Source organism: Siniperca chuatsi, linkage group LG7 (assembly GCF_020085105.1).
Source record: "Siniperca chuatsi isolate FFG_IHB_CAS linkage group LG7, ASM2008510v1, whole genome shotgun sequence".
Taxonomy (NCBI): Eukaryota; Metazoa; Chordata; class Actinopteri; order Centrarchiformes; family Sinipercidae; genus Siniperca; species Siniperca chuatsi.
In genome coordinates, this window is record NC_058048.1 from 15,200,326 (window position 1) to 15,206,325 (window position 6,000).

The window sequence follows — 6,000 nt, forward strand, 5'->3', positions numbered from 1 at the left end:
GAAGATGTTAAGACCCTTCATATGCATGGTGACTGGTGAGACAATGTTTCCATCAGTTTGCACAATTTACTCTATAATTAATATGATTGTATTTGATTTCTTTCAATAGCAACACCTTTCAATACATCCATTGTCTAATAAACTAACTCAGGCATGCATGTCAGAGCCACATTCAAGTATTAAACACCAACAAACTGAACTGTTAGCAGACCTTGGTACAGTTCAGTTCAATTCAATTCAAATCAAGAGGCTTTATTTAAACTAAATGAAGAGAGAATGAACTACAAAGTGTGAACTACAGAGAAAATCAAGGTGTGTGAGGGCAGGAGGGCCACCAACATCCAAACCCGTTTGTATGGCAGCAGGTGTGGCCATCATGGGCTCCAAAAAAGAATGTGTAAAAAGTCATAGAGGCACTCAAATGCATCTTATATTCAAGTTAAGCAATGGGAAATAAAATAATATTAAATCATGTTTATCACACTATCCTGTATGGAGACTTGAGAGTTGTCTGGTCGAATTTTACAACAGCCAGGAGTTGAAATTGATCTTTTTCTGCTTTTTCTTAATTACTAGCTTTCAATCAACAAGCTCATGCCACAAATTGATTGTACCATTTGCATGTTTTAGTCACTTACTCTATTTATCAGCCAAATTCTTACAATCAAAGTGTGATTTAGGCAAGCTGGCCACAGCTGTTCACAAAGTTCTATACTGTGTTGACTAAAGCCTCAGGGGAGACCATAGACTACAGTCTATGGGGGAGACAGAATTTATATTATTTAACCAAGCAAGTTGAGTGAAAACACGTTCCAACACCAGCTATGGCCTGGGGAAGGAGTTTTAGATGCAAAGAGAATTACATCCATACATGCACTTACACCTGAGCAGCTTCACTCGAACAGAAGATCAGGCCTCAAGGTAGCAGGCTGAGGATACAGTGACCTACACAAACATGTTTCCTTAATTGTTTGGTAAAAACACCAAATATGATTCTTTTTAAAAATCAAAATGTGGAATAGTTTGTCAGACTTTTGCAGCTTTTTCTTTGCAACAGCACAAATTTCAACAGGGATGTAAGAGGAGTAATATGATATAAAGTCCAAATTTAAGCTATTTTTGGTCAACCACACCACACCAGACTCAGTGAAATATATTGATTGCATACCATGTGCACCCACTACAACAGATCTGTGACTAAACTACCCTGCAAAAAACACTTAATCACAGAACATCCTGCAGTCCCAAACATCAACACAAGGGAGAGCCATAACCCTTTGCAGTTTATTATAGCTGCATGTTTACACATTGTAGTGTTCTGCTGATTACCCAGATTTTTGGTGAAAAAAAAACACATGTGCATCTGTTTATATACGTTAACAGTGATGCAAATGTACACGTGAATTATTTTTTTTTTGCATTATTATTTTTTTTGCTGTTGTGATGATGATCCTTCTGTGATACACACAGATCTCCTGCAAATTAGCTCCAAAGAGAGAGAGAGAGGGAGGGAGCAGTAAATGATAGTACAAGAGTGACGATTATCTTTGCCAGCAGACAGTCTAACTGCGACATTAATTATATCTAATGGATCTATCTATGTCTGATTAAGACGATGAATATCCTTGAACTGGATCAGAGTCAAAAGGAACGAATAGGATGTTGTGTTGATCTGCAGTAAAACACAGTTAGTGGAATTAGAATTATAATTGTTTTCTCTGTTTAATATTATGTATCCTTTGTATAATCTATTTACCTAATAAAAGCTGTTTTTACACCTATATTTAATTATTTCTTATATGTTATTATAATACGTTTTAGCTATTTCTATAAGTTCCTTACATCCCAAAAGATCCTAAAGCAAAACAGAATGAAAGTAAGAGGAAGGGGGGGGGGGGCTGAATTAAGTAGCCTGCGGTTTCACAAGGGTTTTGTGAAGATGCACACACAAAATGCAAGCACGCACATGCCATGCATGCACACACACATACACACACTCCCCCTGGTGTCTTGTCTTGTGTTCCTAATTTAGCTCCCTCTCTCACACTGTCTCTATATTTTTGTCTTAATCATTCTCTCCATCTTTTGTCTTCTTGTGTTACTCTGTTCTGCTGTTTAAAGTAGTACTTTTTATAAAAGTAGGTATTGGGTTTGTGAAATGAGGAAGGGGAGACAGAAGAAGGAAAATACGGAAGACAGATGAAGGAAAAGAGAGCAGCTAAGGTCTGATCAGGGTAATGACGCAGCAAGCTTTGGAATGAGCAAAAAGATGTTTGTTCCTGCTGCTCTCCTGCCTCTGTGTTTGATATGCATGTGTCAGTATTTTCCTCATGATCTGTCTGCTCTGTCTATCAGTCTGTCTTTGCCTCTCTTTCCAAGTAAAACATACAATGCACATCACATAATATAGACCCTAGAGTTGCCACATCTCTAAAGTATTTAGTAGGATTAACCACTGCGTCAATTCTGCTCTTCTGTAGCTTATCTAATATGTGCATATGTTTGTGCATGAGATTTCTTGTCACTGCCTGACATGTGGGAACATTTAAGCCAATAAACATGGCCAACATCATAAAATCTGGTCACAAACAATAACATCCTCGTGACATCACTGCATAATGTCATCTGTAGATATTAAAACCACTGCAAAAACATCTCTACTTACATAAAAGTGTATTATTTGTTGTTTTTTGTTTGTTTATTTGTGTATCGTTTAATTAGTGGGGAAAATGCACAATACATGTATTGTAAAAGCTCATCTGTAGTCCCTGGGCGAAGGCAACTATTACTTTTAAGCGTCATTAAATTACTCTTTTTGGCATTTAATCTGATGTCAAAGTCGATATTAGATGTTTCTGCACCCTCGATTATGTTCAGTAACATCATTGTTTTATTTGTTGTATGTCCAAAGCAAACATTTTTTTAAATTCTCACTTTCTGTATTGTCTGCTCATGGCAACTACAGTATGTAAATGAATGAGGTTATGGCAAATAAATTGCGGTTAAGGTTAGGCAACTAAAACACTTGGTTAGGTAAAGATTGTGGTTAAAGAGTAACTTAACACTAGACTGAAAATCAGTCTTTCACTGCACAACAGATGGGTGTGGTTGGGTGTTGCACCAGTAACACAACAGTGATGTAATGAAGTCCTGAAGTACACCTGTACAGTAAAGACAAGATTTTCAGGTGGTGTTGAGTTACTCTTAAGGTTGATGAAACAGCGAATGTTAAATGCAGGTCTGTGAAGGGACGCAAACTCCGGTCTTCTGCCTGAAAGTCAGACGTACTACACTCCCATCCACCACTCCACACTCTAACTATCTGCTTCGCTACATAAAGGGCAAACTTCTTCCTGCACTGACACTGAACGTTGGCACTGGATGTAAATCGTGAGCTGTGGAATTGGTCAATAGGAATGTAATTCCAAGGAATGGGCTGCATGTTGAGAGCTTAAAGTGGCTATAATCAGTATTTCCATAATAACAATGTATCAAATAACAATGTGAAAACAATGTGACAATGTGAAAGGGGTCGGTCGTAGTGATGAACCCACAGAGAATTATCGCCTGTATCTGAAAAGTTTTGGTTTGCTCTCCTCGTGCCATTTTTGGCTGCAGAAGGCAGCTGTTTTCAGAGAAAAAGATCTAAAACCCCACTGTACACTACCTGCTCAGCAGCAAACAGCAGACAGACACAGTTAGAGATGAGCTGTTGTGGAGCATTTATTAGCTAAAGATCCAGATATTTCAACTGTTTGCTAACAAGTTTGCCATATCATCTTCAAAGGTGATATGTCAATGTTGTGTTGACAAATTGTTTACACTGACCCCAAGTGACCAAAAACATCTGTTATTGTACATTTAACAAGTGTTGAAGAACAGTTACTCATTTAAGAGAATATGTTGGCCAGAAATTCAGATGCTCTTCCACCATTGGTTGGCTGAATTGATGTTCACTGCAAGCTTGGATACAAATAAAGACTCTTAGAAAGACAAACGCAATCTCCAGCATTCAGCCCCTAAATGGATGAATGCTGCAACAAAGACTAGAGAGACAGACATATCACTGTAAGGGATGTGAGACGGAGATTGAGTGGGCATTGCCATGACAGTGTATTTATCTGTTATGACAAATCTTCTTGACAGTCAACTTCATACAGAGTCAACAGAGGACTATAAAAAGGTGTTATCAGTGCTACAGTGCGACTGCCTCTCTCACTCAGTGAAATGGTCAACAACGCATGACGTACATGTTCCTGACAGAACTGTACAAATGTTAAAACTGTTCACTCAATATATAAGAAAGTCATAAGCCTATTCACCTGCACACATTCTCAAGTGAAAGTTCATGTTTTGCTTTGAAAATGATCTGCCCACCTATGGCTTTAAACCAGTGGTTATTAGTCCTGATTATTAGTCCAGCATTGTATGTGGCTTTTCAACGCTGTAACATGACTGATAAAATAGGATAATGTCCAACATTTGTCACCATAGACCAGAGTGGAAGTCGATACCCTTGCAAAACGGTAACAGCAGATAGCGGAAGGGGAGGAGGATTCCGACTAAAATAGTCGGCCAATGGCAAGCTTATACCCACAGCCTACTTCCTGTGAATCAGACTAGTTTAAGATTTACGGGTCAAAACAGGGGTTTAATCTTGGACTGATGGTGTCACGAGACAAACCAGTATCACGACAGTTTGTGAAATAGTCAAGAAATGTAATCTAAAGATGGACATGGACACGAATTTTCCTTTTTTTTGTGACACTCAGCATGACTTTCAGACTAATAAGGACGAACGTAGTATGAAGAGCGACAAAGTCTGTGTAGGGAGGAGACTGGGGTAGATGGATGGGTCAAACACAGGACTTTCACAGGATTTTAACACGAGAGACCGGGGCTTGTTTCCCGTGTGGAACCAATAGTCATGTTGATTGTTTTAAGGAAGTATTTATTCTAACCCAAACCATGATCTTTTCCTAAACCTAATCATGTAGTGTTGGTGCTTAAAGCTAACCAAACTGTGACCATCACCTGAAATGTTTCTCAGCAAGCTTTATTTTGAAAGTCTAACTGGACTGCAACCTTGGGTCTCTGACTGGTCTCTATTGATATGCCAGTTTTTGGTTATATGGGCTTCCAGACTGTAGACTGAAAAAAAGGAAGACAAAAAAAATAAAGAAACAAGGACTAGAAAACCAAAAAGATCTCATCACACCTTCAGTGCTGTGCTTGGCCTCCTCAATAAGGAGACAAGATTTGTCTGCATGCTCCTCTACTGTAAATCTGTGTAGCTTAATTAACATTACTGTTAGCATTAACAGGCTAATGACATGTGGGAATCAAAAGGTTAAAGAAAAATGCAAAATAAATTTTAAACAATACTTTTTTTTTCTTTTCATTACATTTAAATGTATCCAGAAGTCAGAAGCAACTGGAGTGGACTGTTAAGGTTAATCCTGTGGCCTGGATGAGTCTTTATAGGCATTAAAATGTAAGCATTGCTGAAACATAATTTCTAGCATAACCAATGATGATCTTTAATCATTTCACCCAAATAAATGTCTCCTCCCACACACTCTCACACTCATACACATTTGTGCAGACACGCACCCTTCCCATCTGGCTGGCAGCACAGATGGTGGCGCTGGGTGATGCTAGAGGCCAAACGGACAGCTCTAACCAGATACACACACACGCACACACATACACACGCGCGCACAAAGGACGATGTGATAGACATACACGTCATTGTTTACACATGTATGCACAAATGTTCAATATGTGGCAATCCGGACGTACAATACATGCACACAGACAAACACACACTCTCCCCAAACACGCACTCTCAAAGACACTCTCCATCTCTGTCAGTTCTTCTCTCTCTCTCCTTCGTTCCCTGGTTACACAAACTTAATGGAGCTGATGTTTCATTTATTTGTTCAATGACTCAGTCGCTGTTTGTCAAACTTAATTTCCATTTCAAATGAGAACATTCTT